This window comes from Camelus bactrianus, chromosome 30 (assembly GCF_048773025.1).
Source record: "Camelus bactrianus isolate YW-2024 breed Bactrian camel chromosome 30, ASM4877302v1, whole genome shotgun sequence".
In the NCBI taxonomy this organism is placed as follows: domain Eukaryota; kingdom Metazoa; phylum Chordata; class Mammalia; order Artiodactyla; family Camelidae; genus Camelus; species Camelus bactrianus.
The window spans coordinates 28,328,434-28,339,045 of record NC_133568.1 but is presented as its reverse complement, the minus strand read 5'-3'; the positions used below and the strand labels follow the sequence as shown (position 1 = coordinate 28,339,045).

The 10,612-nt window shown below is 52.6% G+C and overlaps 1 long non-coding RNA gene across 1 annotated transcript; it reads left to right on the top strand.

Annotated features, from left to right (window-relative positions):
* The first annotated feature begins 2,052 nt into the window (after window positions 1-2,052).
* LOC141575628 (uncharacterized) lies at window positions 2,053-9,629 on the top strand. The gene is made up of 2 exons (XR_012503302.1): window positions 2,053-6,330; window positions 7,518-9,629. It is a non-coding gene; the product is annotated as an uncharacterized LOC141575628 (long non-coding RNA).
* Window positions 9,630-10,612: the final 983 nt, after the last annotated feature.

Genomic DNA, 10,612 nt, shown 5'->3' with positions numbered 1-10,612 from the left:
ACAGATTTGGAAAAGAAATTTGATAACCTTAGGAGATGCAGAGATTCTATGAAGACATGCAAAACCACAGACTGGCATCATATTAACAATAACAACAAAAAAGACCTCTGTGTTCTAAAACTGCTCTGAAGACAAACACGAAGGTGGCTCCTAACTAAATGATCCTCGTCTTTTCTGTGGTGTCAAATCCACCTCTAGGGCACACCCGTTTGCATACTCTGCAAGTTCCTCAGCATGCAGAAGCACATGCAAAATCAGGACGTCCTCTAATTTTGGCCTCAAAGAGCGCCACCGTGCTCTCTCTGAGACGGACCTTCCGGCTCCAGAAACGGCGCCAGCGCTTTCTGCGTTCTCCCCTTCTGCCTGGTTATGGCGGCATCAGCCGGAGACAGAAGCTGAGGTGTGCACGCCCGGGGCCCGTCTCAGGACAGGGGTGGAGACCCTCCCGGGGACGCGGAGACAGAGAGGCTTGAGTCAGTGTGATGATCTCAGGCAAGGGGAGTTGGACCCGAAATCCTCAGAGCCAGCAGATTCGGAGACTTTCAGCCAATAAGAGACGGTCCCAATGGCCTTCACTACTCTGGGAATAAAGTGACCTCACCGTAACGGCAGGAAGGCCTCCTGGGACAGTTTCAGCAACCGCCTTGCAGCACGATTTGTTACAGGAGACTGTTACGTTGGCGTTCCCCCCCGTTTCTTTGATGGAACCATTGAGGAAGTGCTAAAAATCTAAGCTGGGAGTAAAATTCCCAGGCTTTCGAGATCCAGAGTCTGTCTTCTTTATCTCACCACTGTGAGTGCAGATTTCCTGACCAGGAGGCGCTGGCTGGAAAGCAGCTGTCTCTCACCTTCAGCTGAAGGAGTCTCTCCGTATCCATCCTCAGGGCTGCGCTGCGTTGATCAGCCCAGACACCAGGCGTGAGCACAGGATCCCAAAACCTGGCCTGCCCACCTGCTGTGGCGCGGCCTGCATTCTCATCTAGATGCCAGACCAACTGCTGTCCTCGGAGGGGGCTGAGTTTAACCCAAGAGATGGCAGGAGAGACTGCAGAGTTATCTGGGGACACATGTTCCCAGAAGAGGCTGGCTAGGGAAAACCCACTCAAAAGAGAATGAATATTTCAGAGTAAACAGTGGGAAAAAAAGAGTTCGGTGGATTTTTTATTTCGAAAACAAGTGAAACCAAATCCGATTTATCTTATACAAAATTTAAGTTATAATTACAATGATGCGATAATCCTTAAACTCAACAATGATGCTTCTGGAGTTGCTGTTTTCCTGGTACAATTTTTCCCAATAAAACTGCCGACAGCAGGGTCAGACGCCTTTCAACCTCCAGAATTATCTCGCCAAAAGCCATTTTTGCAGAATGATTAGAGGCTGCCTCGTTTTCCTCAGCGGCCTCTTTAATCACTGGGTGTGTGAACGCAGCTCTTTTGATGCTGCTGCGCTGTACGCCTTAGCGACGACTTTTCCAGAATGGCTGGCTGTAATTAGAGGTGTGTCAGTGGCCGTGGGAGTATCTGGGGCAGCTCTGATACCACTTCCACTGACTCACAAAATCCCTGTCTGTGAGATCCACAGTCTTAGTTGACATGGTCTAGATCTGCCGCCTCAGCCCTCTGGCGGGCGAGGCTGCCTGTTCTCCCGGGCAGCACACGCCAGGCGCAGACCCCACACCCTGCCTCCATCAGAGCCTCTGGGAAGGACATCCCAGGTCCCTCCCCCACCGACTCAGCGGAGGCCTTGGCGGCAACTGCATTTCCACTCAAGCCCCCCTGCGTCCCAGGGCTGACCCCGAGAGCCCCGCCGGCACCTCCAGGTGTCGTGTCTCTGGGGAAGTGCATCTATATCACACGATGCGTGTTGCCTCCTGTTTTCCTCTCACTGGCTCCCACAGCCATTCTTCGTCCCAGGCAGAGGTATCTGTCCTCTCACGCTGAGCCCAAAGGGGAAATAACTCTGGTGCTGGCTTACAGGCACACTGTGTGCCCTGCAGCTGTCTCCCGGCCCCATCACTTGTGCTGTGGACTGAACTGTGTCCCCCTCAAGTTTATACATTTAAGCTGTACACCACCTCATGTGATAGAACTTGGAGGTGGGGCCCTTGGGTGGGTGGGGCCCTTGGGTGGGATTAGTGCCCTTACGGGAATAGTGGGAGACCAGAGGTTGCTCCTGCTGCCACGTGAGGACACAGCGAGAAGGTGGCTGCCTGTGAACAAGGACATGGGCTCTCTCCAGACACCAACTCTGCCAGCATTTTGTCCTGGACATCCAGCCTCCAGACCCATGGGAAGGAATGACTTGTTTCAGCTCTCCAGGGCTCTGTGTGGCCACCCGAGGTGACTCAGGCCCCTTTCATTCTCATGCACAGAGCCAGAGACCAGGACTGGACACCAAGGGTGATGGTCATGACCACGAGCAGAATCGGCCCCCCAGGAAGATGTGGAAATTCTCTGCATCCTCATGTTGCAAAAGCGTCAGGATTCGCTTGTCTTGATGTCTTTTCACAAATCAAGTCATCACGAGGCAGGAGCCGTGCTCTCCACAGACAAATTAAAAGTGACCCACGGATGTGTCTCCTGCTAATTCTTGTCGGAAGCTGCCACCGTCCTTGACCTGGCTGAGCCCCGAAAAGCCTGCAGGAGGGGGGCCTGGGAGATCCCACTGGCCCGAGGCCATCTGCTGGGACCTCACTGCGGGGAACAGGGTGGGGAAAAGCGAAGCAATCAGGAAAGAGCCCGCGAAGAGGAGGTGTGTCACTCAACTTCCCTCGCCTGTTTTCCGTGAGCCCCATTAGTCCAAACCACGTGTTATAATATGTTAATCGCTGCCCTCCTCCAAGAAGTTCTTAAGCCAAAACAAACAAACAGAAACCTCTCCCTGTGTAGCCCTTCAAGTGCCCTTCAGTCTTCTTAGTTGCTAACTTGCCACAAAAGCAGTGCTGTGTCGTTTCTGCAGAAGACTGGGGCAACGCTGGCTTTGCTTCACAGGGTGGGCTGCAGCCCCGGTACACGAATCCCCAGGAGAGACGCAGCCCCCAGCCCGCCCTGCAGATGGCCCATCCCAGGGTGTGGGCCACTCTACTTGGGGTCTTTCCCATGCCAGCGCAATGCTTGGAGCCCTCGTACCAACTAACCGGACGCGTCTCGTGCCTGGAGAAACTCACTCGGCGCTCCGGTGCTGCCGCACGTCTCTGTTGCTGAACCGACAAGCCCTCCACCTGCTGCGCTCAGCCGGCTCTCAGAGGTCTTCGCCCTCGTCAGCGCCCGCAGTCCCCAGCCTCCTCTTCCCCGAGGCGCCCTCAGCGGCCTGCTCAGGGGTCGGTTCCTCTGTCACCTGAACGTATTCCACCTGCTCAGACGGGTGGCCCCTCGTGCCAAGGCTGCTCACACACGCCAGGTAAGGTGCGCACGGCGAGTCCACGCCGGAGCTCAAGGGCTCATAAGGCGACTGGGGGGATCCAAGATGGGTGTGCTCCTGCCCCCCTCACTTGCGGCCAAGGGGCAGATGCCCCGTGTTCAGGGTCCCTGCCCAAGAGCCAGGCTGGGGCAACTGCCCTGACAGCTGTTTCGGGCTGCTGGACCCCCCAGAAGATGCTGACGTCTTGGTGCTCAGTGAAAGGACCTTATTTGGAACTGGGGTCTTTGCAGAGACCGTGACCCTGAGATGAGGTCATTAGAGCATGGGTGTGTCCTTGTAGAAAGGGGACATCTGAACACACAGACACGCACAGGGAGCACGGCATGTGAAGGCCGAGGCAGAGGTCACAGTGATGCATCTACAAGCCCAGGAACCCAAAGATGCCAGCAGCCACCAGGAGCCAGGGGAGAGCCCAGAGCAGACCCCCCCTCACAGCATCAGGAGGAACCTTGTCCAGAGACTTGCAGCCTCCAGGTCTGTGGGAGAAGTGACTCCTGCCGCTGGGGCTGGGGCGCTGTGTTACAGCAGCCCCGGGACCCTGATGCAGACCTGGGGTCAGCATGTCAGCCTTCTGGGGATTGCCGGCCCCGGGGTGGGGATGCACTCAGGTACCCAGGGCCCGCCCCACTGCAGACCGCGGCACAGATGTGGACCAGAGTCCTGCAGGCAAGCAGAGGGGTCAGGCCAGAGAACCAGGAGAGAAAGGGCCCCTCCTGGAACCTGTGGCCTGCAGGAAAGCCAAAGGGAAGGGGGGTCACTCTTAAGGGGGCCCCAGGGACAGGGGAAGGACGCGGGTCACTCTCAAGGAGAGATAGCTGGTTAGAGACGCGGCTGTCCTCTCTAGTGGTGGTCTGTTGGCCCCTTGTTGGCTGCAGTGAATTCGGCCTCAGGCAGGGGCTCCTGTTCAGTCCTGGCACAGGTGGGGCTTCCGTGCGCCACACCAGCTCCAAGCTGTGCACTGAAACTCCTTCTGGCAAATTTCTCAGACCAGTGGCCACCTCCACTACTCCCGAAGTCCCCAAGAACACGCCCCTGCCTTTGCTGGCACTTAGAAATCATAAATGCCGCACATCCCTTCCCTGACCTCCCGAGGCGGGGCCGCGGCATGTGAGTGCACATAGACGCCGCATTTGGTCAGAGACCGTTCACATCTGGCGGGAAACAGCGGGGTTTTCTTCCCGGCCTCTTCACACAGACACACATCCTCAAAGGAACACAGAGAAAGGCGCCCAGGGTGCCCTCTCAGGCAGCTCCCGCCTGCCTGCTGGTGTGGGGCTGGCACACGTCAGACCTGCACTTGAGTGTTTCTAGGTTTTTACCCCCAGACAGCTTCGTTCATACAAATATCAACGTCTGGCTATTCCCCCCAGCTAGAATCGCCCTCTGAGTTCCGCAGTGCCCACGGCCAGCGGCCAGCGGCTGCCTGCGCGACGCGCCTGCGGTAAAACAAGCCCCTCGCTCAGCCGGGCATTTTTTCCAGGACTTTGGAACGATTCCTTTTAGAGGGTCCATTTTAAACCATAAGCCTGATTGCACTGGGAGCATCAGCATCTGAAACAGCAGGCGATGGTCGGCTAGCGTTGCAGAATAGAAAATACGAAACTTATTAACTTTCCTGTGTGAAAAATATTTTTAAATAATCAAACCAATCTGATAGCATCGAGAAAAACTCTGCTACTCTGAAAAGCTAGGAAGAAGAGCTCAGTCGTTATACGGTTTATTCCATTTTTTTCCCCCGAGTTGAACTTTTTCCAAATTTAGAACATCATTACCTTTGCAAAAATGGATTCTGCTTTACAAGCATTCTCACACATGTTGGCCTTTCTGTAGGTACTAATTTAGTGTCACGTTGAGCCAAAGGACAAAACAAGCCAGAAATCAGTGTATTTAAGAGCAATGTGCGCGGTGCAGGGACGCACTGTCATTCCTCGTCCTCCTCAGGTACCATGGCAAGACAGGCAAGATTTTTAGCCTTCTGACAGCTCTGCCCATCTGAGTGCTGCATGCGCATGTGAAATGGTTATCATCAAATTGCTCTAGCAGAGAAGGAGCAAAAGGAAATCTTAACCAGAGCTGTGACATCCCCCAAGGATGTATTTCACCATCCCCTTGGCACTGCGGGAAAGTGGGCTGTGACATGAAAATGACCTGAGCAGATCCACCTTCCAATTGGCCGAGCCGCCTCTCCGCCCACAATCTGAAACTTGAGTCCCCACCATAAATATCTACAAGTCAAACTCCAAGGAAAAACCAGCTCAGAAATGCTGCCTGCACACAAGCCATTTCCCCCAAGAAACAGATCTTGCAGAAAGTATAGGGAGCCAGGCAATTCAGACCACACACACATTGAATATGAACGTGACTTCTTTAATCAAATGATAAAATAGTAAATAAATATTCGCCAGCACAAAAATAACTAAAAAAAAAAAAAAAGTCTGTGTATCCTGCAAACACCATGAATCAGCAAGTTATTTTTTTCAAGCCTCCAAGGTCAGAGAAATTGACCCACCATTCAAGCTAAAGCAGATCTCCGGCTTCCTAATGTTGCCAGCACTTCAGAAAACACTGAAGGCAACCTTCCAGTTCTGGGAAGCCTGACGCCTTCCTGACACCTGACATCAAGCTTTGAGAGCAAGACGAGAAGCCGTGCAAAGGAGCAGCTCTGAGGAGCGGGAGACTTCGAGACCGCAGCCTGGGCACCAGCCGGCCCCGTGCACCCTGCAGATCCCGTTAGGAGGCTGCTTGTCAGTGATCTGATGCACTCCCCACAGGGACCCTGACAAGTGGGTAAGATGCAGAAAGGCTGAGTAATTTGCCCATAAGAACAGGACTAGAGAGTGGCACGGGTGGAATTCTAACCAAGTCCCTTCAGTTTCAACAATGACCACAACAGTCCTCTTTAAGATGGTAAGTATTTACATATTAATGACACATTGCTTTTTTGTTATTCATGAAATAAACTTCCATTATCATTTTCACCCTTGGGACAGAATTAAGGACCATAGACACAAACAGTTTCTCATTTGACCCTCCCCAAATACGGCATCACTGGTGCCCTGGTGGACGGGAGGGCTGCTCCCACGGTCACCACACCACCATCCAGCCCTGAGAGCTTTGGTGGCACCATCAACCACCAGCTGGCACCCACTAACACAAATTAATATTTTCGCCCTCTGTACACGCACGCTGGGTAATTTCTTCCCAATACGTAGCTTTACATAAATGGATGACTTATATGCCACGGTCTCCTTCCGCCTGATTACAGCATCTTAGTGAAATTTCTGTCCTCCAACTGAAATCTCAAGTGTATAATTAATAAGAGTGTAAAGGTTTAAATCAATTTCCCTCAGTACCTATGAGGGGATGAATGCACTGGACCCCACAGTGCAGATTTCCCAGGTGAATGGGGGGCCGTGCTCTTGAGGACAGCCGCCCCTCTGCAGAGAGGCTGGCGCTGAGCAGAGGGGACAGTCCGAGATGTCTGGCTCGCTGTGTGTTCTAACAGGGAGGCTGGGTCAGTGTGGGTGAATTTCCAGAGGAGACTGTGGGAGCCATTCTTGGAAGAGCAGAAAACAAAGATAGTGGTGGAAAAAAAAATAAATAAACCAAACCCAAGACAGACAAGTGTCTTCCCTGCTTTTCTCTCTCGCAGAGCTGGGTCAGGGCAACAAGGCTCCCTAAACCATCGCTGGACGGATGGAGGCAGTAAAAGTCGGCAATTATTCTTAGTAATTTAAACTCCGTGCCTTCCCATGCTTTTAATGATAACATCATGTAGAATTTTGCTGAGGTGTGTTTTCTGAGGTTTAGCATCCTGGCCAACCTGCACGAGTCAAGATTAATTGCACAGTTACAGCAGGTGTACGTGAGACTCAGGTGCAGAGAGAGAGAATAAAATACAGTTCTATCACCCTGTCTCCTGACCCTGCTGCAGCCACCTCGTTACCTGGAGGAACACTTTTTCTTCCTCGCCTCCCTCCAGGTCCGTTGTTAGAAGAGGGTGGTGCCCGGGGAGTGACAGGGAGGAAGCCCTCATATAACAAGGCCACCAAAAGGGAGGGTAGAATCAAATTCACAATTGATTCTCTATTTAGAAAAACGAACAACACAGAGCAATCCGACCGGCGGCCCCGCCTTCCCCGCCTCTCCACCTGAGGCGGGTGCTTCCTGGAGATTCCCTGTTTCTCTCCAGTGAAACACGACCGGATGCGGATCAGCTGATGCAGGTGCCTGTTACCTACTGCTTCCTCCTTTGCTTTTGGCAGGAAGAGTCCAGTGTCGGAAGAGATGCCGGGGAATAAAGTAAGGAGGGGCCTCGTGATGGCTTCCAGCTGAAGCAGGTCTTTGAGTTACTGGTTCTTGACACATTTTGAAACAAAAGGAAACTGTTCCTCTTTCTGCCTGGGCTCTGCTTCTCTGAAGTCTTTCTGTTTGAGATGGTGATCACAGAAAGCAAGCGAAGAGTCACTTGTGAAATTTATTCTTATTCTTTTCCACCAAGGAGGTTTTTTTTAAAGGAGGGGACCCCTGACCTCAGCCATCACCTCCTTTGGGGTGTTTGACCAGGACTAACGGGAGACTCAGTGAGTCCTTCCTGCTCTCAAGTGACAGGGGACGCAGTTCCTGCACCCCCGGAACATAGAGAAAAGCTGTGGTGACATTAGGACGAGCCAGGTGCCCCTGGGAGGTTCTCAGAGCTGCGGGACAGAGCATCAGGAGCAGCGCTGTGCCCCCCCACCCCCGTGTGAGGCGGGACAGACCACCGGGAGGAGCAGTCTCTGACCCCATACCAGGCCTCAGGAAGTGGCTCCAGGACCCCGGCTTTTCCTAGTTCTCTTTGTCAAGTGCTACAAAAGACACATTTTGTCAGACGCAACATTACCAAACCCGAGGACACAGGGTTTCTCCAACTCTGGATGATGGCCCTAGGTGACAGGCAGTTCTGCGGGAGCCCGGCCCGGTGGGAGCCCAGTGTCTTCCCGGTGTCTCTTACAGGAAGACATTTGTCACCCAACTGCCAAAGGGTCAGCCCCGCACACTGGTCCTTGCCTGGAGGCCAGGGGCTTCCCATTTGGGACGTCCCCCACAAATGTAGGAACTAGGCGGTCCTGTTCAGATTTTAATTCCACAAAAGAACATTTCCTAAGGAGAGAGTGTCCCGGGCGCCCCACAGTCCGGCTTACACTTGTCCCCTCTACCTGTGGGCAGCACAGTGCACGCCTTCCAGAGGAGGAGCAAGGCGGGATGGGGTGCTATGCCAGGAGCCTGCTCACCCAGCTCCTCCTCTGTTTGGCGGCGGGGTGGGCAGGGCTGGGTGGCAGACCTGCGAAGGTCAAGTAGCCGCCCCCAGGGACCAGGAGGAGCCGGGTGCCTGTGAGTCAGCTGTAGCTGGGGGGTGTAAGTGTAAAGACTTTCAGTAAGTGTTCAGTATCTGAGCAGCTGATGCTTTCAATTCGGTCTCATTTATGCTATGACAGAACCACGCTCTCTTATCTTTTTTATGTAAATCGGCCCCAGCGCTGGGCTGTGGGCGCAGGCGGCTCCACACCCCGTGTCAGGGACGGATGCCTGGAGACCTCGCTGGAGGCCAGGGGCTGAATTGGAAATCAGGAAATCCGAGTTCCCATCGCGGGTGCGTGATTAACCTCTTTGAGACATTTCCATATCTTAAAAATGGTGTTAGATTAATGATCTCTTAGGTGCTTTTCAGCTCTGAAATGCAACGCCATGGAGCGTAATTTGACTGTTGAAAATTAGCGCAGGCATCAGTAATTACCGCAGCTTTGCTTTTATGACATCATGTCAATCACGGACATATTTATTTGGTGCCATTTTTTTTTTAAAGGAATACAACCTCCAACTAAAAACATTGTCAGAGAAAAATAATCAGCTACCTCACACGAAATTGCTGGGTTTTGACCATTTTTGACTTCACAAATGGCAGTTTCATGTGGTTCAGCCTAGCATTATCTCTTTTAAAAGGATCAACTTTTGTAAATCGACTCTACGTCAATTAAAAAATAAGGATCTATTTTAAGACATGTTTCTAGATATAATGTGGTTTGTTAAAATTCCACGGAGACCTAAAGTGATCACTGAGAAAAGAAAAAGAATGTATCATAAAACATATCCACTCTGATTTTCATACTTTTTATTTTCTACCTGAAAAAAAATGAATAGAATAAAGATTTTTTTCCCTTTCCATATTCTTTTTTTTTTTTTTAGGGGGGGGTAATTAGGTTTTTGTTTGTTTGTTTAATGGAGGGACTGGGGATTGAACCCAGGACCCACTGCCCACTCCAGGCCACCCCGCCAGCCACTCCAGGTTGCATCCTGTGGATCCAGAGCTCTGGGTGGCTGGGGCACCGTCCCTGAGAGAAGCAGCCCAGTGGACCACGGGCAGGAACGAGGACCTGGTGTGGGTCCGAGGAGGTGCAGGCCCGGCCAGGGGGCTGCCTTGTCTGATTTCTCAAGGGAAGCCGAGCTCAGGATTTGTATGTAGAAGTTCCTGTTCTTAAGTATTGACAATTAATAGAAATTTGTAAAAAAAAAAAAAAAAAAAAAAAAATTGTGGAAAACAAATACACCTGTAGGCTGAATCTGGCCACGCACCGCTCCCACCTCCCCTCCAGGCAGCAAACTCAGGTAAAGGCCGTTGAGCGCCTGCGACCAGGAGGGTGGGAAGGTACCAGGGGCCCGCGGTCAGCGGTGTGTCCAGGTGGGAGAGTGAGTTCTCAGTGATCTCTAAGGAGGAGTCTGGAAATAGTAAATTCATCGCTACTCCCTGAATTTCCTACCCTGCTAAGCCTTGTGTAAGGTCATTTAAGAAATGAAAGTCCCAGTGTGCAGGAGACACGGGTCCCTGAGGGTGCGCGCCTGAGCAGCGGGCAGAGCCGGCTCTCCCTCGTGCTGTGACCGCCCAACTGGGACGGCCGTCGGACGTCATGCGCCGTCCAGGCTGGACATGGACGAATCTTCTGGACTCCTTCAGAAAGGCTTAAAGAAGTAGAGGGCATTTGGCTGGATCTCGAATGATGACTCAGACTTGGACGTGTGGTTGTGAAGCGGGGGCAGGGTGGCGGGCATTCAGGCAGAAGAACCAGACTGTCGCCCGTATGGTCAACCAAGGGCTGGGGGCCGCTGCAAGGCGGAGTCCCCTCGGGGGGGAAGAGGACTCTTAACTGGGCAT